The 27,675-nt window shown below is 37.6% G+C and overlaps 1 protein-coding gene across 1 annotated transcript in view; it reads right to left on the reverse strand.

Annotated features, from left to right (window-relative positions):
• TAFA1 (TAFA chemokine like family member 1) overlaps nt 1–27,675 on the reverse strand; it is a 769,786-nt gene that overhangs the window by 690,733 nt on the left and 51,378 nt on the right. Inside the window, exon 3 of the mRNA XM_082849092.1 lies at nt 4,321–4,471. The gene's annotated coding sequence lies outside the window, so the exon portion shown is untranslated. The remainder of the gene's footprint in view (nt 1–4,320; nt 4,472–27,675) is intronic.

Raw genomic sequence — 27,675 nt, forward strand, 5'->3', positions numbered from 1 at the left:
TTATCTCTATTATTTCTGTTATCCTTTACAATTTTTCTATAATGAGTAAGTATGACTTTTATAAATAAGGGACAAAAGTACATGTTCTAAAATACCTTCCCTTAAAATATATGGATTGAAATCCTACTATGTGTCAGATACTACACTAGAAACTAAGGATACAACAATGAGAACCCCTGCCCTCAGCCCACCCCCCACACACACATACACATACAGGGGAACAAAAAAAGCAACAAAGACCACCTGAAATCACATGTGCACATACCAGAAAGCTGGAACTTGAAAAATCAAGTTCAAATGTAACTATGATACTCCAGAAGCAACAAAAATGATGAGCTCCGTTGACACCATCCTAATCATGTTTTTAAGTCTGACAGAAGATCCAAAAGAATTTTCTAATTCTCCTATTTTGCAAGGGTTCAGTAGGAAACTCCACTGTTCCCTCCTTTTTAAGATTTTGCTTCCTCTTATTTAGTAATTCCTATCCTGAGGGAATATAATACAATTCTGCAATGTCCAAATCAACTTTGAGTCTAATTAGTAGAGATAGCTCCCCTGGAAACTACAATCCTCCACAGGGAGACTTATTTCAGTAACAAAGGCTTTCTTTAGACAGTATATAAGGGGGTTTCTATTTCAAAGTACAAACCCTTGCCTCGTTGCGCATTCAGGGAAATTTAGAACAGTATGTATTTTTCTGAGCTCCCACAGACTTAACGAAAACAATTTGGGCCTCTGGAAAACTCTCCAACATCTTGACTGTGTGTGTCAGCACAACTGATATGCCTGCCTTTGACTCACTATAACAAGGAGATTCTAGCTCAAAGTTGTCAGTTTCAGTTTCAACTGGTGTCTGTGTGAAGTGTAATGGAAATGATCAATTAAGGGTGCTCACTCTACCCTCTATATCTTTTTAAATTAAGTACATACTGAAATGATGGACTTTATACAGATGACAGTATAGGCATTCTGTGTCTATCCCTGTCATTTATTCTCACTGCTGTATTTCTGGAATTAGGATTCATGTTCTGTCATCTTGAATATTTTAATACTTTACTGATCTCATATGTGTTTAGCCATAGGAGGAAAGCAGTAAAATAAAATTTTATAGCCAACAAAGTCCTTTATACCTAAAGTTGATTGCACTTTTTATATTGTGTTTAACAACACATGGCTCCTTGAGACTCTGAAATAAACATAGCTTCCTCAAGTCGCAGTGGGCTTGTGCTCTTTCATTTCTTATTGAGAGTTGATTCCATCGTCACGATAAAAAGAATTCCTGATAACTGGCCAGAGAGGCTGCAATTCTATCAGGCAGGTGCTTCTTTCTCTAAAAGTGTTAAGACAACCTTAAAGCTCCTTTGTGTTAGAAAAATGCCCCATTTTTTTATTTGCTCCCAAAATACAGGTATTCTCCATTCAAAGTGACCCTTTTCCATGGACTCCCCAGATTACATTCAATTTCAATCAATAAGTCAGGGATCAACCAATTGATGAGATATGAAGGAGCCCATTGACTCCTAAAGTAGTTGATATTTTCCAGCAACAACTTTTCTCACTGGCTAGGGTCTTTAAAATATTATGATAATGATAAAACTATTGTTTTATGTAGTGATGATTTCTTGGAGTAATTAACACTATCTTATTTTTGTTCTTTGGTTTGCAAAATTGGCATGGTGGCCCAACAAGTGAATAGAGAATTGCAATATGGTTCAGGACATTAGAGTAGTTTCTATTGCTCCCTGATTGAGCTAAATAACTGGTTTGGGGGATTTTTCAGTGCTTGTTGTTGTTGTTGCGCATATGAGTAAAAAGCAAACAAGGGCTTCCCTGGTGGCCCAGTGGTTGAGAGCCCACAGGGGACATGGGTTCGTGCCCCAGTCCGGGAAGATCACACATGCTGCGGAGCGGCTGGGCCCGTAAGCCATGGCCGCTGAGCCTGCGCGTCCGGAGCCTGTGCTCCGCAATGGGAGAGGCCACAACAGTGAGAGGCCCGCGTACCGCAAGAAACAAAAACAAAAACAAAACAAAAAAAAAGGAAACAAACAAAAAACCTCTAGGTTTTTCCGTAACACAAGTTGCAGACAGAATTGCCATCCCAGAAGAGTATAATGTAATGAAAATATCATTGAACTGGCTTCAATTCCAAGTTCTCATGATATTATTCTGGGGGGGGGGTGAATGCAAATTATTTCATTGCCCATGCGTTAAAAACTGAATTTAAAAAAATAGATTAGATTTCACAATTTGTATGGAAACACAAAAGATCCTGAATAGCCAAAGCAATCTTGAGAATGAAAAACAGAGCTGGAGGAATCAGGCTCCCTGATTTCAGACTATACTACAAAGCTACAGTAATCAAGACAGTATGGTACTGGCACAAAAACAGAAAGATAGATCAATGGAACAGGATAGAAAGCCCAGAGATAAACCCACGCACATACAGTCACCTTATCTTTGATAAAGGAGGCAGGAATGTACAGTGGAGAAAGGACAGCCTCTTCAATAAGTGGTGCTGGGAAAACTGGACAGCTACATGTAAAAGTATGAGATTAGATCAATCCCTAACACCATACAGAAAAATAAGCTCAAAATGGATTAAAGACCTAAATGTAAGGCCAGAAACTATCAAACTCTTAGAGAAAAACATAGGCAGAACACTATGACATAAATCACAGCAAGAGCCTTTTTGACCTACCTCCTAGAGAAATGGAAATAAAAACAAAAATAAACAAATGGGACCTAATGAAACTTAAAAGCTTTTGCACAGCAAAGGAAACCATAAACAAGACCAAAAGACAACCCTCAGAATGGGAGAAAATATTTGCAAATGAAGCAACTGACAAAGGATTAATCTCCAAAATTTATAAGCAGCTCATGCAGCTCAATAACAAAAAAACAACCAAACAAATCCAAAAATGGGCAGAAGACCTAAATAGACATTTCTCCAAAGAAGATATACAGACTGCCAACAAACACATGAAAGAATGCTCAACATCATTAATCATTAGAGAAATGCAAATCAAAACTACAATGAGATATCATCTCACACTGGTCAGAATGGCCATCATTAAAAAATCTAGAAACAATAAATGCTGGATAGGGTGTGGAGAAAAGGGAACACTCTTGCACTGCTGGTGGGAATGTGAATTGGTACAGCCACTATGGAGAATAGTATGGAGGTTCCTTAAAAAACTACAAATAGAACTACCATATGACCCAGCAATCCCACTACTGGGCATATACCCTGAGAAAACCATAATTCAAAAAGAGTCATGTACCAAAATGTTCATTGCAGCTCTATTTACAATAGCCCGGAGATGGAAACAACCTAAGTGTCCATCAACAGATGAATGGATAAAGAAGATTTGGCACATATATGCAATGGAATATTACTCAGCCATAAAAAGAAACGAAATTGAGCTATTTGTAATGAGGTGGATAGACCTAGAGTCTGTCATACAGAGTGAAGTAAGTCAGAAAGAGAAAGACAAATACCGTATGCCAACACATATATATGGAATTCAAGAAAAAAAAATGTCATGAAGAACCTAGGGGTAAGATAGGAATAAAGACACAGACCGACTAGAGAAGGGACTTGAGGATACGGGGAGGGGGAAGGGTAAGCTGTGACAAAGCGAGAGAGAGGCATGGACATATATACGCTACCAAACGTAAGGTAGATAGCTAGTGGGAAGCAGCCGCATAGCACAGGGAGATCAGCTCGGTGCTTTGTGACCGCCTGGAGGGGTGGGATAGGGAGGGTGGGAGGGAGGGAGACGCAAGAGGGAAGAGATATGGGAACATATGTATGTGTATAACTGATTCACTTTGTTATAAAGCAGAAACTAACACACCATTGTAAAGCAATTATACTCCAATAAAGATGTAAAAAAAAATGGATTAGATTCATTTATGAGCTCCTTTCCTACTCCAATTTTCCATAGTTCTAAATAAAATACATTAAACTTATTTGATCCCATTGTGTCATTGTCAGAATTTCATCTGTTCATTTGCTCATTCATATCTCCTACCAAGATTTATTAAACAACCAACATTCATTAAGACCTCACATAACCTGAATTTGTCTTCACCCCTAACGCTTCCAAACAGGATATACTTCAGGATATTTTGGGGACAAAGAGTTAAAGATAATGTTAACTGCCATACAGAAATAAACCACTGATGTCCTTGGTCTTACTGAGCTCTTGACCTATTTTCCTGCCTGAATGGCCGGGAAAAAAATTTCAAAAGTCTTTAACCCTCCTCAAACTCAGAAACAGAATATAAAAATATACACGCCCAATAGATATTCCTTACCACCTCTTCTTATCTTCAAAGATGAGATCATTGAGCCTTCGAATGAGAGTGGTGTTAGAAGGGTCACCATTTCTGGATGCTAACTTCAGATCTGCAGGACTCTTGGGCCATTGCTGTCAGTTGCTGAGTTTCTACAAGGCCATCTTAAGAACTGAAATATAGCAGAACGAGCGGAGTTTAGTTCTTGGATTTTTTAATGAATTGTTTCCCCTGATATCCTCATGGTCAGGAAGTTCATTGGATTGTCTACCTTTTATGTCTTCAGTGTAAAGTATGTTTTCTGGTCTGTCTCCTATTGAGCTGGAAATAATGCCTCTTATGCCCCTTTGAACAGCCCTTCTTACTCTTGAATACGGTTGTTAAGGTGCCCTTCAACTATCATTACTGTAAGCCATGTATCCCTTGCAATAAACATCATTAAAAACTGCTCTAGGGTCTTCTTAAAGTAATGTGAGATTTTTACATTTTTATGCCTGGCGTGGGTAATGTTAAAAAGTAGTACTGGGATGGGAAAGTAGGTGGGATGTCAAAAGATACCCTCCATCCTTAACGCTCCCTTGATGGAAATGACAGCCTTATTTGTTTTGTTAACCAGTGTATAATTAAAAGTCAATATTCAAGATCATAATAAAAATCTGTATAACTACTCATGTTGTGAGACTGAGGCTTGGAAGGAAAATCTATTAAAACACAGCCTTGTGTAATTTACAAGAAATCTGTAATAAAATGTTTGCTTTCAACATTATCTGCAAAATGGTCTGTATATTACCAGAATAAATCCATATTACTTGGAGGCTGTAGATAAATGTCCATAGGCAAAGTTCACATTGAGGTTATCTGCCTCACGTTCTGAGCTGGGGAGTGCTATTTAGAGGAGATAATTTGTGGTTTACTTCTCCAAGCCTCAAGTACATTGTGCAGAAATGAGTTTAGTTCCTGAGAGGGTATCTGTCATATCCAAGTAGGAAACGAATACCATTGCAGGGTTGTACCCATTGCAAAAAGAATATAGCTTTTGTCCTCAGTGTGAAACAAAGGGAAGATTCTTAACAATTAAAAGTCCTGAATGAACCTTCTGTTCACACAAAAAAGGGAGATATTTGATGCTTTGTAAAACACTGATTCACTGGGCAGTAGAGTGATGTCTTATTTCAAGTCATCAGTGAATTCGGTGCTCAAGTATATGAAACTTTCATGAAGTTGTACCTTGGATTCTGATTTAACAATTTTTTTTTTTTTTTTTTTGCAGTACGCAGGCCTCTCACTGTTGTGGCCTCTTCCGCTGTGGAGCACAGGCTCCAGACGCGCAGGCTCAGTGGCCATGGCCCACGGGCCCAGCCGCTCCGTGGCATGTGGGATCCTCCCGGACCGGGGCAAGAACCCGAGTCCTCTGCATCGGCAGGCGTACTCCCAACCACTGTGCCACCAGGGAAGCCCTAAGAATAATTTTTTATGCATAGGAAAAAATCTAATAGCAATTGGGGGAGTACTGAAACACCCTAGCAGAAAAGTTTTCATGGGAGGACTGACACCTTTCAAGGCAAGAAAATGGGCTTTGGATAATATTTGATTCCCTGACATTAAATAAGGGTTGTTGCTTCTTGCCATTTAAATTAGACTCTAAGGTGGTGTTAGGGAGAGGGTCTCTCTATTGTCACTTTGTCTCCTTTCCCACCCCTTTGTCACCTCTTTCCAGCAGCAGAAGGGACTTCGAATCTTGTCTGGTGATGACTACTAAGATCTATTTATGGTAAAGTCCCAGTTTTAGAACTCCAGGCTTTGCTTTTGATATGGAAATGGAAATTCTGAAATTTATAAATCTCCTTTCCCTCTCAGTACACTTGACTTTCAGGAACTATTGTCCTCTAGGGGAGTGGTTCTCAAAACCAGCAGCATTAGTATTACCTGGGAACTTATCAGAAATACAAATTCTTGAGTCCCACCCCAGACCCCCTGAATCAGAAACTCTGGATGGGTTTCTGGAGTAAGACCCGGTAATCTGTCTGTTAGCAACCCTCCTGGTGATTCTGATGCTCACTAAAGTTGGAGAACCATTGCTGCAGGGAGTCCAGAATATTCTCGTTGAGGCTCAGAGCCCAGCAATGACTTCTTTGTCCTGTGTGATACCTGTCCTTCCCTTAAGCCAATGAATGCTGTGAATTTCATTGATGGGGAATCACAGGGCAACATAATTTACTTAAATAAAAAACAGATTTATTTTATATTTCAGAAACATTAATCCCTTTACACACGTCCTGTCCTGAAAGAGAACTTGGCAAGTCTATTAGGTCCCATTTTCAGCAGGATTTCTTATTCTTACAAATTTATGTCTCTTTCTCCTCATTGGTTCCAGAAAACATAGGCATTCCAAAGTCATCTGAAGCTCCAGACCAATTTCATACTTGAATTAGAGAAATAAAACATTCAGTACAGTGAATATAAAACTGGCATTCTGGTGACATAAATCTATAAACTGGGCCCATTGAACTCACTAGAACCACGTTAGTAAATGATCATGGTGAGGACCTCAAGACTCACAATTGCTTCTGAATTATGAAAAATAAAATATATCAAGCTACGTTGCTTCTAGACTTAAGTAATAGGGGCATCCTGTTATCCTCTCCAGATTTAATAGTTCATCTCTATGGGTGTAGTTCAATGCAACATAACTGATGTTGATTCAGTTTACTGGCAACTCTCTGAGTCCACATTTTGACCTAGCAAAGCCCTGCATTCCCTGTCTAAACCTGACAGGATATGGGGATTGAGGCCATGGATAACACTAGGAGGAAGGCTCTTGTACCAGAGTGAACAGAGAAAAGACAGCTAAGGTCCTGGTTCCAAGACTGTGCATGGGGCACTACCACAAACATAAGAGTGCTACAGGGTATTTTAAATTTGTAAGAGTAACACAGCAATACTCCCCATCTGTTCACACTGCATGAATTACTAGCTTACAGTAATTCACAGCTTCAAAATTAGCTCCAGGGACTTCCCTTGTGGTGCAGTGGTTAGGAATCTGCCTGCCAATGCAGGGGACATGGGTTCGAGACCTGGTCCAGGAAGATCCCACAGGCCATGGAGCAACTGAGCCTGTGCACCACAACTACTGAGCCTGCACTCTAGAGCCTGTGAGCCACAACTACTGAGCCTACACACCACAACTACTGAAGCCCACGCACCTAGAGCCCATGCTCCACAACAAAGACAGGCCACAGCAATGAGAAGCCCCCGCACCGCAATGAAGAGTAGCCCCCACTTGACGCAACTAGAGAAAGCCTGCGCACATCAACGAAGACCCAACGCAGCCAAAAATTAATTAATTAATTAATAAAAACATTAGCTCCAGCTCCTCTGAGGACACCCTAGCTTCACAAAGCTGGGTTTTCAGAAGTTGCTGTGATAAAAAGCTAGTGCCCTGCAAAAATTGTTGTGGAACCGGAAATAAGGGTGTCAGTGTCCAATCTGAAGGCAAGATTTGAGAAGTTGTGCAGTGCCCTCGAGGCACACACATCCATCAGTAAATAACTGTGATTATGTAAGAATGAAAGAAACATTTTTTTTCATTCAACATATATGTATTTTTTCAAATGGCTACTAAGTTGTTAGGACATAAATACATTATACATTTTAAAGTTTTGGGACCTAGCTACTTAACAAACAAAACTGTTAGGCATTTCTTTTGGCATAGAGGTACTATGAACCAAGAAAGTTCGTGAATCTCTGGGCCAGGGGATTCTTCTTATCTGGAACTACCAAGAATAAGATATTTACCACAGAGGTGAAGGCAGAGGTGGTAGGAGCCAAAGGCTGTCAGACAAAAGCTTATAGACAAGGTCAAGAATGTGGGGCTGCAACTCCCCTGAGTCCTTGCTTGGCCAAAAACTTGTACTGCCAGCATAGCAACAGTTTCTCTCTGCCTTGTATTATACTGAACTTTTAGACATCAATCTCCTCCCTTAGAATGTAAATTCCTGAGATCTTTCCTTATTTGTTTCTCTATTTTCCCAGCACAACATCTTGAATGCTTTCTGAGAGATTGTCTTGGAATCAAGCAGCTTTTAGATTCTGTTGAGAACATACTTTCAGTATAATTCTTTAGTTATTCTTGCACCTCCCAGATTTCAGGTGGATGCAACATCTGTGATGAGGTCTCATGTTACTCCCATGCACATTGGTGCTTGAGCAGATGTCACAATTCATGGTTTCTGTAACCTTGAGGCTTGGGGACCAATGGCCCGGCTGGCCCCACGTTTCAGAGTCCTGAACTTGTGTATACTCAGTGAATGAATGGATGGATGGATAGATGGATGAATGGATGAAATCCTCAGAAGACTGAACTGTGTTTTAACATAACTGCCATTAGTCTTACAAGTCAGGAAATCAAAGGTAGCAGACAAGGGTGACCAGGACAACATTGCATGTCCATATCCCTGGGAAGTTCTCTCTTGAGAATTATACTCTTTTAAAGGACTTCTCCAAAAACATCAGCTCGAAGATTCTGCCTATCTTAAGAGTCATTAAGATCTTTTTATCTTATGCAAACAAGATTTCCTGACAAATTCACTGAACATATGAACTCTTTCTTAATCTCCCCCTATACTCACCAGGAAGGACAGTGAGTTCTGTTTGGCATGGTCCTCTCTAAGTCATCTATACATATAAACATGATTGACCCAACTCTTGTATGTCTGAACGTATCTTCCCTGACTTTGCTCCAGATAGATACCTAGTTATTGAGTAGAGGAGGAAGACTAAGTTTATCAGAATGATGCCGTGTAAAGTTCATTGATGCCTCTGCTAGAGTTTTTAGCAGTATGTGCTTGCGAATGGAGTGTATTCCAATGGTCCATTTGTAAATCAGTTATGTGGAACATGAAATTCATTTTTCCATTTAAAAAGTATTTATAAAAGGTGGTTACTTTTCCAGCTTAGCCCCCAAGCTTATTTAGCCTATAATTTTGCTAGAATAAGATATATTCACAAATGGGTTCACACTGCCTTAGTGTTCATGGTCAAATAAAGCAGAAAAAGTAAAATTAAATAATAAGTTTCCATTTTTAAATATATCTTGAAGGTCTATGTTTTGAAAAAGACAGTTTTAAATAAAAGGGATGAGATAGGTGAAGACTTTTAGAAAAATTCTGAAACAAATTTTGTGAAAAATCTGAACCTGTATAATCCCATCCCCAACTCAGAAGAGATACTTAACCCAGCAATAGCAGCAAGGATAGCCTTGGTATTCATAGGAGTAACTCTCCCCTGACCTCATTCTGTACTGCATTACCACCTCCTCCATGGGTAACAGATTCATGTTGATCTATCTTCCTGGCACCCTTCCCCCTTCATCGGTGATAGCCTTTCAATATTCCCTCAGGGGGAAAAAATCCTAATCCTACTTCCACTTTAATCCTTCATGAAGTTTACTGACTCCATCTCTGAGGTTAAGAAATGTGCAGGGAATTTAGTTCTGGGTTGGCTAATCAGGGCATTTCAGCCTTCAACTTACTGATTGGTCCAGAGATGAGCACATGACCTTATCAGTTATAGTCAGAACCAAGGTGCATGACTTTTACCAGGACTCTTGGGAAAAAGACCTTCATTGCCCTACAGTTTCTAAGCTTGTAAGATGCAAGCCTGGTGCTGCTTATAAAACAGCAACAACAATAAGCAACCGCTGAGCCTACTTGGAAATTAAGCCAACACAGGAAGGTAGAGCCAAGGAACGTAGAAAGCTAAATTCTTGATTACAAATTTTAAACACCTGTGCCTCAAGCTTGTTCCTTAAATACATGAGCCAATGATTTTTCCTTTATTTTTCCTTTATGTTTCAGGCATTTTTAGTTGGCTTTCTGTCACTTTCAACCAAAAGAGTTGATTTATTTTACAACAAATGTCAACTTATAGTATATGTTTTAGACTGCTTCTGTGAGAATACCAAGGAAGACCCACACAACCTGTGTCCGGATTCTGATACCAGATGGGTTGGATTCCAGAGATTTACAAGGGGATTCGAATTAGAGGTCACTGGTTGTTCATATTTCTTGATTTGGGTCTCTTCCTACCATTGACCACCCATTGTTAGTGATGTTTTAGTCCTTCCTCCTCTGTCCCCAGGGAGATATAGAAATGTAACAAAGAGAGAAAAGGAGAATCAAAGAAATATAACAAAGAATTTTCTTTGATTAGAGAACTGAAGTTCTTTTCCTCTCTTTCCACTGTCAACATACATATCTTCACGAAACCACTTTAATCTCCCCAGGTCTTTGTTCTCATATTTGTATAAGAAGAGACCGTGATTCTGAGATTTCTGAAAGTAAATGAAGTTGTAAGGGAAAAGAATCATGAACCAGACTTAAAACAAAGGCATGGGTAATCCCACTATTGAGCATATATCTGGAAAAGACAAAAACTCTAATTCAAAATGATACATACAGCCCAATGTTCATAGCAGCACTATTTACAATAGTCATGACATGGATACAACCTAAATGTCCATCAACAGATGAATGGAGACACACACACACACACACATACACAAACACAGACACACACACTGGAATATTACACAGCCATAAAAAAGAATGAAATAATGACATTTGCAGCAACATGGATGGACCTAGAGATTATCATACTAAGTAAAGTAAGTCATACAGAGAAAGACAAACATCATATGATATCACTTATATGTGGAGTCAAAAAAATAATGCAAATGAATTTATTTACCAAACATAAATAGACTCACAGACATAGAAAACAAAACTATTGTTACCAAAGGGGAAAAGGAGGGATAAATTAGGAGTTTGGGATTAACAGATACACGCTACCCTATATAAACAACAAGATATATCTATATATCTATATCTATATCTATATATCTGAATCACTTTGCTGTACACCTGAAACTAACCCAACACTGTAAATCAACTATACTTTAATTTTTTAAAAAAGTTTGCTTTAAAAGAGGTGAAATTTATGGTATGTAAATTCTATCTCAATAAAGCTGTTAAACAAAACAAAACAAAACAAAGGCATGGGTACCAGTAAGAAAGAGATTTCCTGACCTGTAGTGAACTGATGGGAGAGCAGTGAAAGATGGGAAAACTGGGCATGCCCTGGACACAGTCCCAGTGAAGGGGAAGACAGTGCTTCGGAGGAGGCCCACAGAACAGACCATCAGTCCCAGGCACAAGGCACTGCAGATTCATAAGGAGTGGTCCATAGACTGAAGGCTGTAAGGTTCACTTTCATGAATGCACCCAAGAAGTCTATGTTTAATATATCTGGTCATTTATGATACTCCTATAGTAAAACCCAGATGAAAGAACACAACTTTTCATAACAGGGAGGTGGAAGGGGAGGAGAGATACTTTATGACAGAAGACGAAAATGAATATAACCCTGATTAAAATGAACAAGGTTTTTTAACTTACTGGAATAATTAGTTGACATTTGGTTATAAAATAAACCAACTTTATAGTGCTGATTTCTGCTCTTTCTACAACATTAATGTCCACAGAAAGGTTTTAATTCCAAGTGGAATGGTAGTATGGTAGTTGGTAGTCTGGTAGTTGTTGGTAGTATGGTAGTTGTTGGTAGTATGTTAACAAGCTACTCAAGATTTAAAAAACAAAAAAACCCAAAAAACATAACATGCACAAATATAAATGCAGTAGTAAAAGGTCAGCCCTGAATTGTATATACAATGTATTTGTCAACATTTCCTTTTGAGATAATGTGATGCTAACTTTATTACCAAAACCTGCTTGACACCTGTTCTAGAGTGTTCTCTTAACTCAGGTAACAAACACATGAAGAGAAAATCTGTGTTTGTTTTTGTCTAATCTAGAGAAGCCAAGATGCACATTGTAATAATTTAAAAAGCATTAGCAATTAAATGACAGAGTTCAAGGGACTTCCATGTCAGGGAAGATAGAGTAGACATACTATTTCCTATTCCTCCTGCTAACTACAACTAAAAACCCTGGGCTTTACATATGACAGAAACATATGGAGACTCAGAAAGGTAGAGGGAAGAAGACAAATGAGCTGGGGGCCTTGGGACCCCAGGAACAACACAGTGGTAAGTGCCCTGGGTTTGTATCGTTTGGGGGTTTTTGAGTTTGTGTTTTGGCTTCCTGTATTCCAGCCAGAAGAAACTAGCAATCCAGAAATTCTAACAAGCACAGAGAAAAAGAAGTCCCAACAAAATTCTGCTTGCTTCAGCCAAAGGCCAGCAAAAGGGCAGCCTAACAAGACAGAAAACTTTTAGAAAATAACTGCTTTACTCCAGTCACTAAATAAATAAGTAAATAAGTAAATAAATAAATAAATAAATAAATAAATAAATTGTCATCAGCAAAGGCTGATGGGAGAGCCTAGATGTCATGCCTGCCAGGTTGAACAAAACACCCCAAATACTCTGCTGGGGTGGCATCAGAAGACAGAGAAGATAGTCAAGACTTTTAAACCTACAGTCAAAGATTAGTGGGGAGCTGGAACTCCCCCATTTTGCTCAGTAGTGTTGGAGAAGCCAGCTAAGACAGAAAACTTAAGTAAGATTCAAAATATCATAACATAAAACCCCAAATGTCCAGGTTTCAAGCAAAAATTACTCATCAAACCAAGAACCAGGAAGATCCCAAATTGAATTTAAAAAATCAGTGGATGCCAACACTATGCCAACATAGATGTTAGAATCATAGGACAGAAGTTTTAAAGTAGCCACCATAAAAAGCAAGTAAGAGCACACTGAAATGAAAAAATATAAAGTCTCAGCACAGAAATAGAAAGTCTTTCCAAAGAAAGAGAAGATATAAAGAAAAGCAAAATGGAAAATTTAAACCTGAAAAATACAATAACCAAAATAGAAAACCTCAATGGATGGGATGAAAATCAGAATGGACAGGATACATGAAAGGTAACTGAACTGAAAGATAAAGCAATATAAACTACTCAGTCTTAATGGAAAGAAACTAATTTAAAAAAATAAATGAACAGAGCCTCAGGAACCTGTGGGACTACATAAATATTTACCATTGAATAATACCATTGGAATCCCAGAAGGATAGGAGAAAGAAAGGAGTATCGAAAAAGTATTTGAAGAAATAATGGCTGAAAACTTCCTAATTTGGCAAAAGACATAAACCTACATATTCAAGATCTCGAGCAAATCCCAAGCAGGATTAAAAAAAAATTATTTTAATTCACAGCAAGTGTATTAGTCTACTGAGGCTACTAAAACAGAATACCACACACTGAGTGGCTTGAACAACAAAAATTAATTTTCTCACAGTTTTGGATGCTAGAAATCTAATATCAAAGTGCTGGCAAGGTGCTTTTCCAGTGAAGCCTCCCTTCCTGGCTTGCAGACAGCTATCTTCTTACTGTGTCCTCATGTGGCCTTTACTCTCTGCATGCATGGGGAGAGAAAGAGAGAGAGAGAGAGAGATCTCATGTCTCTTTCTCTTCTTATAAGGATACCAGTTCTATCAGATTAGGCCCCACCCTATAATCTCATTTGACCTTAATTACCTCCTTAAAGGCCCTGTCACCTTTGGAATTTGGGGGAGACGCGTCAGTCCATAGCACCAAGAAACATCATAGTCAAACTTCTGAAAAAACAAAATAAAATCTTAAAAGAAGCAAGACAGAAATGACACCTAAAGGGAAAATTATTTGGATGATAATGGATTTCTCATCAACACCAATGGAAGCCAGAAGGAATTCCCACAACATTTTTCAAGTGCTGAAAAAAAAAGAAATGCCAGGCCAGAACCTCATACACAGAGAAAAAAATCCTCCATAAGTAAAGGAGAAATTAAGACATTTCTCACATGGAAGAAAACTAATAGAATTTGTCTCTAGCAGTCCTACTCTAAAAGAATAGCTAAAGGAAGTTCTCTAAACAGAAGGGAAGTGATAAAAACAGGAACTTAGGAATATCAGAAAGGAAGAAAGAACATGGTAAGAAAAAGTATGGATAAATCCAATAGATTTTCCTTCTCTTCAGCTTTTTAATTTACATTTGATGGTTAAAGCAAAAATTATAACACTGATGTGGTTTTAAATGTATGAACAGAAAGTATTTAAGACTATTATATTATACATGAGGAAAGGAAAAGGGGCATAAATGAAGGCAAATTTTTCATACTTCACTCAAACTGGCAAAATGACAACATCAGTAGACTGTGATAAGTTGTGTCTATGAAACCATTTTATGTTTTTAGAGCAACCACTAAAAAACTATACAAAGAAATACACTCAAAAACAATATAGATAAGCCAAAATTGAATTCTAGAAAATGTTCCAATAACCTACAGGAAGGCAGACAAAAAGAAAACCAAGAAACAAAACAAAACCAAAAAAACAAAGACAACAAACAGAAAAGAAAAAATAAAATGACAGGCTTAGGTCCCAATATATCAATAATTTCATTAAATGTAAATGGTCTAAATGCACAAATTAAGGGATAGAAATTATGCTATCTATAAGAAACTTACTTTAAGTATAACAATAAAGGCAGATTGAAAGTAAAAGTATGGAAAAAGATGCATCATGGAGACATTAATCAAAACAAAGATATTTACATGCAAAAAATGAAATTGGACCCTGTTGCTCAGACAAAGAATTACTCAAATGGATCAATATGTAAATGTAAGAGCTAAAACTATAAAAGTCTTAGAAGAAACTATAGGTGTAAATCTTCACGACTTTAGATTGCAATGGTTTCCTAGATATACCACCTAAAGCACAAGCAATCAGAGAAAAAAAAAAGTTGAAATTCACCAAAACTAAAAATTGTTGGCTTCAAAGGACACTATCATGAAAGTGTAAAGACCACCCACAGAATGAAAGAAGATATCTGCAAATCACATATTTGATAAAACTGACAAAGAAAAAAGAGAGATGGTACAAATGACCAATATCAGGAATGAAATGGGATATCACTACAGAACTTACAGACATCAAAACATAGAGGAATGCTATGAACAACTCTCCACACACAAACTTGACTATATATATGAAATGGACCATTTCCTCAAAAAAGCATAATCTACCACGACTCATCCAATATGAAATAGATCATCTGAATAGCCTTATAGCTATTAAGGAAATTGAATTGTAATTTTAAAACTTCCAAAAAGAAATCTCCAGGTTCAGATCATTTCACTGGAGAAGTCTATCAAATGTTTAAAGAAGAATTCACACTGATTCTATACAGTCTCTTCCAGAAAACAGAAGAGAAGGAACATTCCCCAACTCATTTTATGAAGCTAGTACAGTAAGTCCCCTACATACGAACCTTCAAGTTGCAAACTTTCAAAGATATGAACGTGCCTCCACATGTCCAATCACATAAGTTAGTTCACATGTCTGTAAGATTACCGTACTGTAAGACTAAAATTTCTTTTTTTTTTTTGATATTGGGGGTAGGAGTTTATTAATTAATTTATTTATTTTTGCTGTGTTGGGTCTTTGTTTTTGTGCGAGGGCTTTCTCTAGTTGTGGCAAGCGGGGGCCACTCTTCATCGCAGTGCACAGGTCTCTCACTGTCATGGCCTCTCTTGTTGTGGAGCACAGGCTCCAGACGCGCAGGCTCAGTAGTTGTGGCTCACGGACCTAGTTGCTCCGCGGTATGTGGGATCCTCCCAGACCAGGGCTTGAACCCATGGCCCCTGCATTAGCAGGCAGATTCTCAACGACTGCGCTACCAGGGAAGCCCCTTTTTTTTATTTTTTGTGTTTGTTTTTTATGTATTATTTGTGTGAAAATTATTATAAACCTAAGACAGTACAGTACTATATAGCCGATTATGTTAGTTGGGTACCTAGGCTAACTTTGTTGGACTTACAATCAAATTGGACCTACGAATGTACTCTTGGAACGGAACTCATTTGTATGTAGGGGACTTACTGTATTACCTGGATACCAAACTATGATGAGGGAAAAAAGTCAACCCCAAAAGGAACAATTAGTGTTTGCCAGGTATTAAGGAGGAGTAGGGTTGGTGTGGTTAGAAAAGGGCAACATGAAGAAACTGTGGTCATGGAAATGTTTTGGTTTTGACTGTATCAATAAAAATATCCTGGTTGTCACTATGAAGAACAGTATGGAGGTTCCTTAAAAAACTAAAAATAGAGCTACCATATGATCCAGCAATCCCACTCCTGGGCAACTATCCAGAGAAAACCATAATTTGAAAAGATACATGCACCACAATGTTCATTGCAGCACTATTTACAAAGCTAAGACATGGAAGCAATCTAAATGCCCATCAACAGAGGAACGGATAAAGAAGATGGGGTACATATAGACAATGGAATATTACTCAGCCATAAAAAGAATGAAATAATGCCATTTGCAGCAACATGGATGGACCTAGAAATTATCATACTAAGTGAAGTAAGTCAGACAGAGAAAGACAAATATCATATGATATCACTTATGTGTGGAATCTAAAAAGATGATTCAAATGAACCTATTTACAAAACAGAAACAGACTCACAGACTTTGAAAACAAACTTATGGTTACCAAAGGAGAAAGGTGGGGGAAAGTATAAATTAAGAGTTTGGGATTAACATATACACACTACTATATATAAAATAGATAATCACCAAGGACCTACTGTACAGCACAGGGAACTCTACTAGTATTCTGTAATAACCTATATGGGAAAAGAAACTGAAAAAGAATGAATATATGTATATGTATAACTGAATCACTTGCTGTACACCTGAAACTAACACATTGTAAATCAACTATACCTCAATATAAAATAAAAATTAAATTAAAAAAATCCTGGTGTGATATGGTACTATAGCTTTGCAATATTTTACCATTGGGGGAAACTGGGGAAAGAGTACATTAAGTTTCTTAAAACTGCATGTGAATCTACTTTTTGAGATAATCATAATTATCTCAAAATGAAAAGATTAATTTAAAAAAGACACTGTTCATTAGTATACACGCAGCCATCTGCTAACAACGATAGGAGTGTCTACAAAATGTATGCTTAGCTCTAGTTAAAAATGAAATAAAGGACAATGTGGATCTAAAATATACACATCTTTCTACAAATTAAATCTTGACAGTCCTGAGTATATTCTCAGCACAGATTTGAAATATCTGGATCCATAAGTTGTCAGTCCAACATTCACTTAAAATGGTTTAATTAAGTCTTAGACCACCTCTGTCTTCTTTTGTTAAATTATTAGAAGCAAAGCCTATTTTCTAAATGACCTGACATAAAAATACATGTGTAATATATATATTATCTGATTTCCCCATAATTAGAACAACCATGACAAACCTGTTCCTTTGCCACAAACCTCATAATTACACATAATGGTAATAAGTCAAATGGGTTGACTGATGAGACCCTGTAAGGCGGAACCCCTGGGGAATAACAGACAGCAGTTTTCTCAAGTACTCCCCCTGCCTGATTCCTGGAAGCAGCCACAGGGAGAAGCCAGAGTAGAAGGGAAGCCACATTCCTCTCCACACCGTACTGTCTTAAGTACACCTCGCTTTAACCACCATCAAGCCTCCTCCTAACACTGAAACTCTAGCAGTAGTACACTAGCTAGTGTCTTCTGAGCACTTACTATGTGCTGGGCACTGTGCTAAGCATATATTTAATGTCAATAGTAATCACATGCACCAGATATTATATTATCTCCAATTTAAAGAAAAAGGAAGGAAGGGAGGGAGGAAGGAAAAAAGGGAGAAAAAGAAGGGAAGAAAAGGAAAGAACACCCAAGTGCAGAGATGTCGAAAAACTAGACCAAAGTCATACAGCCTAGTGGTAAAGCTGGAATTTGAACTAAGATCTGTCTGAATTTAAAGCTCAAGCCTTTAACCATTACTCCAGTGGTTCTCAACCTTTGCTGTACATTAGAATTGATGGTGAACTTTTAAAAAATCTTCATGCCAGGTAACACTCCACATAGTGAAATTAGAACGTCTGGAGTAGAAGTCAGCTTCAGTATGTTTTAAAAGATCACACGTGCATTCTAATGTGCTGGCCATTTGGGAACCACTTTACTATTAACTAGACTTTAGATTAAAACTCTGGCTGTCCAGGCACATCCCATTACCAACCTTCACCCACAAAGCTTTGCCTATTCTACTCTCAAACTCTTAAGTACACCCTGCTTCATTGAATGCCCTCATCCTGAATCTGGCCCCTGAGAAACTGCTTCGAATTTCTGGATTACCCAGGAGACTCATCTACACTAGGGTTTAGGCTAATGAAGGCTCAACACCTTTCCTCTCTGATGTAATGATTCAGACTGTGGCCTTGGATGCCTCAGCTCCAGAGCAATATAGAAATATAGACATCTGGGGGCCCTGAAGCTTTACAGTTGGAAGTCAACTTCATAGCAGACTTAGCAACAGCAGACCTCAATAGATGTGAGACCCACTCCTGAGAAAGGAGTATAACAAATTAGAAAATATGAACAGGGTCCCCAACATATGAACCATTGACTTTCGTAAATAAAAACCTCAGCAATGGCTCGTAAAGACTGTCAGCGTGAATCGTGTATCAGTTAAGCTCATCATGCCGGCAGAAGAGACTTCGGATAAGAAAAATGAGGCACTGAAAGTAGAAAAAGCAAGGCCACACAGCTAGTAAGGTCAACAGATGTCACCTGGGCCATTAGTTTCTTTTTTCTTGTTCAACGTCTTCACAGACATTGCAAAACTGGGGAGACATGGGTAATTGCTGGGCACGAAAGTTGGTAGACAGAGAAAAGAAAAATAAAGATGGAAAGAGCTAATAAATTCCACGAATCCAAAAGCAAACAAAGTCAATGTGTATGGCCCAAAATAAGTTGCATATTTGAAAGAAATGGAATTTTGCTACCGCTCTGTCTGAATCCAAATTTGAGACCAAAGTCAACTGGGAGACACACAGGACACAAATGCGTTCTGATTGTTCTTGCCTGTCTCTCTTCCCCCGCAGGGGCAGTTGAATTCATCAGCTTGTTAACAGTGGCTTGGAGAAATGTGATATCTTGAAAATTTCCAGAACAGTGTTTGCAATTGTCCCTTCACAAATTACCCTAGAAGCCATTTCGTACTGGGTTTATGCTCTGGTTTTCTTTGTCCAATTTAGTGACCATGTGTCCCTTTTAACATTTTTCAGAATATCACTCTTGACGCTTTTTCGTTTACATTTAGACAATGATAAAGTCCTGAAAAGATGTCTGCCTCCCAAGAACTGGATTTGACTGGGCTGGTGTGAGAGAAGGAAACTGTTTCCTTCATGCAGCTGGTATGTGGATGGTGAGGAGGGTGACAGTGGGAGGGTCAGGACTCACTACCAACCAACCTCTGGCAATGCTTCTTCAAGGCTAAGGCTGGGAAATCCTGCTCTGAAGCAGGTCTCAGGCACACATCTGCTCTTCTCAAGCAACCTTCAGGCCCACCAAGTGACAAAGAGACAAAGCTGCACTAATCCGGTGTGCTCATGAAGGAAGCATTAACCCCACATCAGTCCCTTTAGCTGTGCCTTCATAGAGTACTTACTATCTACTTAAACTATGGCCACTTTCTACAGAGCAGAAGGAAGAAATGTTCATAATGAATATAACACGATTCTTTGTTCTCAAGTCTCAATATCACTCTACAGAGTTAGTAAATGTAACCAGTATAGTTCAGCCAATAAATCCACTTATTCTGAAATAAGTAGACATTTCAGTAGAAGGTATACACATGCATCCTGAAAAGTGAAACCAACACGTAATGGCTATCTATTGCTGCATAAGAAATTATCCCAAAACACAGTAAATTAAAATAACAAATATTTATTATCTTATAGTGTCTAAAGGTCATGAATCATGGCACAGGTCAGCAGGGTGCATCTGTCTCAGGGTCTCACCAGGCTGCACCAGCTGGGTCTACAGTCTTTTCACACCTTAACTGGGGGAGGATCTGAGACCAAGCTCACTGACAAGAGGCCTGTTGGCAGGCCTCATGGTCTTGATGTCTGTTGGCTGGACACACAAGTTCCTTGCCACATGGGCCTCTCCATGAGGTTACTCATAGTACAGCAGCTTATTTTCCCCAGAGCAAGGGCTGCAAGAAGGAGCAAAAGAGGGAAGAGCAATATGGAAGTCACAGTGTTTTATAATCTAATCTGAGGTGACAAACCCATCATGTTTTTTCCTATTCTATTCATAGAAGCCATTAAGACCAGCCCAGACTCAAAGGGAGAGGACTATATAAGGGCATGAACACTCACAGGCAGGAATCATTGGGGCCATTTTAGAGGCTGCCTATCACACAACACAATTCCTTCTCCCCATATTAAATAATACTGAGGTGGGGCATGCTTCCCCTACATTAAACAACACCTAGAACAAACAAATATTACTTAGAGGCTTGCACCAGGAAACACCTGCTCCTGGAAGGTAAGAGTGTAAACTAAGATAGCTTACTCAGCAAGACTAAAATCTTGCTCATCAAGGTGCCTTCAAGACCCTCACCTCACTGTGCCCACTAGGCCAGAGCTATTAGGTCATAGACTCCGCCCAATCACAAATAGTTTCGTACTTGGCAAGACTGACCTTAAAATCACCCAGCCCATATCCTAAAATGCTTATAAACGTCCTCCCCTAATTTCATGTTTTCAGACAGCTCTAAGACTTTACAAAGGTGGTCATCTCTCTCACTTCAGTAGGTTTAGTAAGAGCTTCGCATGACCAACAGATTTTTCTGTGGGTCTTCTGAGATGTCAAGAGTAGACAATTTCAAGTATAAGAGTGATTATTTCAGTTTCTTATTACCCATGAAATGTTGACCTACTGTGACTGTAGAATGACAAATTATTTTAATCAAATTCTTCTTGAAAGAAAAAGGAAGTAAAATTATAATTAACCTCTTCAAGAAAAGGTACTGTGGCTTGCTATACATTCAACTGTTAAAGCTAGATCATCTTACTTAGGAGTATACACTGGATACTTTATGGCTAGCAAAAAGTCCAAACTAATGTCCATATTTTCTTCACATCATTCTGTTCTTTCCTAATTCTTTATCAGTGTTGGGGATTTTGCTGTCCTTCCCTACCAACCCGAGAACAGGGAAGTTGTAGAATTTCTGAACTCTCACTTTTTCCACACAGGCAAAAATTTCACTAGATCCATGCAAAATAAAATTCTCTCACATTTCAAAATGTTAACTCGGTGTTTCAGTGTTTTTAAGCTATTGTAATATTAATATATTTAGAATCCTTCCTGACATTTTGTAAATGAAATTTAAAGCACCAAGCTCTCTATTCTGTATCCAGTGTCAGAAGCAAACACCCCTGTGAGTCACAGCACTTACCTCCAAGGCTCTTAATTAAAATGAAAGTGTTTTGTGGGGTGGGGTGTTTTGTTTTTGTTGGTAGCTGATGAAAATTAATGGTGTTATTCATGTGGAAATTATAGTTGATACTTAGAATTCTCACATGACTGTGTAACCCAAAACACAAAATAATTTGATGTCCTTCAGATTGCATCTTGTATTTAGATTTGTTTCAGGATATTCATCTTTACTTAACAGCAGGTTTTCCTCTACTCTGAGCTGCAGTGTTTAGTGGTAATGATGGAGAAACTATTTTTAATATTTAAGAAAGTCATCCTTACATGCACTATTTATCTTGTAATTATGATTAATGATGTTAATCTGATGTTCAATTGAATTTATGAATTTTAAAGTTTGGTTTTACTGTTTAAACAGCCACATAGGCCACCTTGCTAAAATAGCACCCACACAATTAGCCATGGGGAATTGAGAACTTTGACCTTATCTGTAGATGATCAAGCATTCAATAGGTTAAAAAAAATTACACATTCCAAATTTTTAACTTTTAAAATATATGTAGATAGATGGAAACCTGGTTCTTTATCTCAAAGTGGGGACTTTTGTTTAAATAACCATATACCAAAGAAAGGTTTCATTTCGTTACAGTAACTTTAGACCTTCCTAAGATAATTTCCCTTTCATTTGAGATCAAAACCATGCTCTTAAAGCTCAGAATACAAACCCATTGAGAATTTGGGACCTAGCCAACACTTTTAATGAAAATCACTATATTTTCTCAAGTCCTAGGCTATTTTAGTCCTTGCATTCTAATGAGTAATTGGTACCACTACCAACCCATTAATCACATATATGGCTGCTTTAATAAGTAATTTTTCCGTGAATATAGCTTAAAGACTATGATTGAAATGAAAATGCCCCTGATTTATCAGCTTATTGATATTCTTGATGAATTAATTCAAGCCCCATGTCTTCACGTATTTGGGATTGGTTTCACAAAATAAATTATATCATTTTTCATAAATGTTTGTACTTTTTTATGTCCAATATTCAATCTGATCAAGCATTACAGTGTGAAATATTAAGATCCAGTGAAAAGTCTGATGTCAACATGTAACAGAATAAATCATTTTAAAAGTCTCCATCTTTTTTTTTTTTTTTTTTTTGCGGTACGCGGGCCTCTCACTGTTGTGGCCTCTCCCGTTGCGGAGCACAGGCTCCGGACGCGCAGGCCCAGTGGCCCATGGCTCACGGGCCCAGCCGCTCCGCGGCATGTGGGATCTTCTCGGGCTGGGGCACAAACCCGTGTCCCCTGCATCGGCAGGCGGACAAAAGTCTAAATCTTTATTTTTACGTGAATCGCTGTAGATTTACAAATATGCCTCTAGACAGTGTGTTACATAGATATTTAATGTCTGCATGTGTATAATTCCTTCAACTACAGAAAACCTGCCCCACCAGCCTTCAATCATCCTGGTTTCTATCTGAGGAATTTGATAATCAAAAGAACAAAATCAAGTTCTAAGCCTATTTCTTTCTAGAACTGAGGTTCTAAAAGACAAAAACTCTTCTTTTTTTTTCTCTGCAAGCTGATATTTATCTGCCTAACCACCACCACCAGGAGGAGAAGGAATTAGTTTAGAAATGACCAACTTTCCATTACAATTTCTTCCAGTGCCAACTTCCCAAATGTATTTACCTGTCCAAACCATAATTCTGAATCTAAATCACTATTTTTAATCTAATGACTTTTAAATTCATTTTAAAATTCAAAGTAGTAAAATTTTGAGAAAAAAGGCTTGGACAATCAGGGCTTCCCTGGTGGCGCAGTGGTTGAGAGTCCGCCTGCCGATGCAGGGGACACGGGTTCGTGCCCCGGTCCAGGAGGATCCCACATGCCACGGAGCAGCTAGGCCCGTGAGCCACGGCCGCTGAGCCTGTGCATCCGGAGCCTGTGCTCCGCAACGGGAGAGCACAGTGAGAGGCCCGCGTACCACACACACACACAAAAGGTTTGGACAATCAAAAAAGTGCATGCTATAAGTAGTAAAATCCTCCCTAGCACACTCCCTTCTCCTTTCCCTTTCCATGGTGGTAGTCAACTTTATTTGTTTTTAAAGCTTTCAGACATTTTGAAATTCATTTTTAAATTTTATATACATATACATATATATATATACACACACATACATATATATATATATGCAGCATTTTTAGTACTAGCAAAAGATTGGGGAAAAGCTTAATATCCAGTACTCGGAGACTAATACATGATTCATCCATATAATAAAATTCTCTGAGGCCACAAGAGACAAGTCAGGAAACTTTTATGTATAAATATGGCAAGGTCTCAAATATACTGTCAAATGAAAAAAGCAAGGTACAGAACTGTGTGTAAAGTATGCATCCATTTTTTAAAAATGTATGAAAGAGGCTTCCCTGGTGGCGCAGTGGTTGAGAGTCCGCCTGCCGATGCAGGGGACACGGGTTCGTGCCCGGTCGGGGAAGATGCCACATGCCGCGGAGCGGCTGGGCCCGTGAGCCATGGCCGCTGAGCCTGCGCGTCCGCAGCCTGTGCTCCGCAACCGGAGAGGCCACAACAGTGAGAGGCCCGCGTACCGCAAAAAAAAAAAAAAAAAAAAAAAAAAGTATGAAAATATTTCTGAAAAGATTAAAAAGATAAAACAAACTTGATAACCTTCAGGAAAAGGAATCAAGTGTCTGAGACAGAGATGGGAAAGAGTCTCAACACAGATAAGCTTTTGTACATTTTTAATTTAAATAAGTAAATAAAATTTATAATAAAATTCAAATTTTAATTAATAAATAAACACATTTTAATTGTAAAAAATGTAAGTTCTGTCTTATGGCTTGTTTTTTACATTAATGGAATTTCACTATATGGATTATTCTGCAATATGCTTTTTGTCACTTAACATTTCTTATAGAGTTTTTCTTTTCAATACTTAGGAGACTACTGAATTCTTTTTCAAAGTTACATATTATTCCAACACAGATAAACCAAAGTTTATTTTTAAATTCTTCTATTAATATACTAAATCACTGGGTTGAGGGCCAGTCAATAAATGCTTCATGGCCCAATTTAATTAAGCTCTCTTAATTAACACTTCCTTTGGTCTATTAGTAGACAATAAATATAAAAAACAAATATGTTCAACCTTACTAATAATCAAACAAATGAAAATTAAAATAGCAATGGGAGGAATTCATTGCTTGCAAAAAAATTCATTGCTTGTGAATAACAGGGCATCATCTTACATTTCTAGTAAGATATAAAATGGTACAGTTTGAAAAGTAATTTGGTAATTTGATTGAAAGCATGAACATGCATATATTTTTCTTTCTTAAAATTAATTTTCTTAATTCCTTGTCCACGAATTATTTTTAATTAAGCAATTGGACAAATTAGCCAAAATAAATGTGCAGTTTTTATTACATCATTTTCATGAAAGTAAAAAAAAAAAATGAAGACAATGAGAATATCTAATCATAACAGGTGATCAGTTAATTTATTATGATATGTCCATACAATAAAATACATTAAGCCATTTAAAACAAAGCTGTGGAGGATTATTGAAATTGTTAAAAGAAAATCCGATTGCAAACAGTATATAAATCATCTCATTCTGAGAAAACAATATATTTGAATAGAAAAATATCCTGAAGGAATATATACCCCAAACATTAAACAGCAATTTTTGCCCAAGATTGGAAGCACAGGTAATCTTTTATTACTTTCCTAATAAATATTTTATAAATTTTCTGAAATCAGCATGCAACACTTGTAATATACCACTAACATGTATTATAAAGAAGTAAAACAAGCTTCAGTAATTGTTTAGTCATCAAACTCTATCTACCGTAAGCTGGAACATATCAAAGACCAAAGCATAGAAATAATGGATTTGATAACCTTCTACAATTGCATTTTAACACCTAAAACTTGCAACTTTTTGTGTATGGTGCCCTTGGTTGAAAAACATTGTTTAAAATTATAACCACATCCAATAAAGATGTTTAAAAAATATATATGTAGCCACTAAAAGGTACAAACTTTCAGTTACAAGACTAAGTTCTGGGAACCTAATGTACAGTACAGTGATTATAGTTAATTATACTGTATTACAGACTTAAAGTTGTTAACAGAGTAGATCTTAAATGTTCACAGCACGAAAAGAAAATGGTTATTATGTGACATGATGGAGGTGTTAGATATGGTAGTAATCATTTTTGCAATATATAAATGTATCAAATCAACACATTTTTCACCTTAAATGTATACAATGTTATATGTCAATTATACCTCTATAAAGCTGGAAAAAATAAAGTAAAATAAAGCTGCAGTTGGGGAGTGGACAATGAATCCACCTCTAAGAATTAGACTCAGTAGTCATTACTATTCTCCTTGATGTATATAAATGACAAGACCTATTTTCTTGAAATAATCTGTAATTGATCTGGCAAAAGTAGAAAGCAACTCTTAGAACTTCAGAATATCAGATATGCACAGCTAGTACCATGGAAAAAAATGTCTGAATGAGTAAGAAGAAAGTGGGCAATATTGAAGGAAGAACTCTATGTGTGAGGCTTACCCTGAAGTAACCAGTATGACACTCTTTGTAAATATTCTTTGATGCTCTGTGAAGTCTTTTATATGAACCCCCTGCACCCCAACCTCACCCTAATAGTGCTCAGAACAGAGCATTTATCGCACCATGTTATTACTTGTGTAAACACATTTCTCCCCATGGACTGCATGTGGAGTCTGTGAAGAGGCCCCTTGATATGGCTTTGTGCGAAATATTCTCTGAAGGCTTTGTTTTTGCTGTCTAGTTATACTGTTTTTATGTGGGGCCTTAGACAGATTGACAAATCATGTCCCCAGCTGGAATCTTCCCTTTACAATACATTTTTCAGGGAAAAACTGTAACATACAAACAGTATAGATCATAGGATCAGTAGGATACCAATTTCTTTAAAGAGCATAGATAGTCTCTACAAAAGGACAACTTGCTGTTCAAGTCCGACCTGTTAGGGGGAGTTTACACAGCAGTTCCTAATAACAAGGCATTCTAAGTTATCCAAAATCTATTTAGCAGCAGCAGTTTGGTTAGTGGAATTATCAGGAAATGTATCCAAATCTATTGGTCTCTAGAGTTCAAATAGGGAACATTCAAAATTTAATTAAATATTGGATGTTATATCTTAATCATAAACGTTCAAGATGCAATTTCAGGAGATGAGGTGATTTTTACTTTCTTCTCTATTCCCTCTATATTCTAGAAATTTTCTAAATCAAACTTGAGTGTTTCATTTTCTAAGAAAAGATTTTGAATAGTGACTCACATTTCAATATTTCTTTAAGGGGAAAAGATCTAAGGCAGTTCAATGTGAATTGTCTGACTGACCATTGGAGTGTTGCTCATTCAACACAAAAAGTATCACACAGTGAGAGGCATCTTCTTGATCAAAATAAGCTTTGCAATCATCTGAATGAGAAAGATACATTCTAAGAAATGTGTTTTCTAACTGCCCCAAACAATTCTGCACAACTCTAAATAAAATTCATCATCTTCTTTACTTACTATATTAAAGCCAATAAATTTTTGAAATAAAAAAATCATCTGTAATGAAATAGGAAGGAAAATTATTTTTCTCATAACGACTATGTTTTTTAGTCAGGTCGCTGTGAATTCAATAAAACCAATCTATTTTTGCTTCATCTGCCTTGTTGAGATCAATTCTTCAATTGCAAAAGCAATAAAAAAGTTTGAAATGTCCGAATTAAAATCAATATAATTTATTCCAGAATCCACTCCCATTTTCTTGAAATGATGTACCTAAGGTCTTTGGAGAATCTCTGCATGCCCATTGATATGAGTGTAAAAATAAAGCATATCCTAAATAGAGCGAAGTAAATACAACAGTAGCAGCAAAAATAATGAGACACATATTGTCTGTGGTATGTGGGGTATTATGAGAGGCAATAGAAATGCAAATGCCTGAGATATGAATGTGTAAGA

The sequence above is a fragment of the Leucopleurus acutus genome (assembly GCF_964270905.1).
Source record: "Leucopleurus acutus genome assembly, chromosome: 10".
Taxonomy (NCBI): domain Eukaryota; kingdom Metazoa; phylum Chordata; class Mammalia; order Artiodactyla; family Delphinidae; genus Leucopleurus; species Leucopleurus acutus.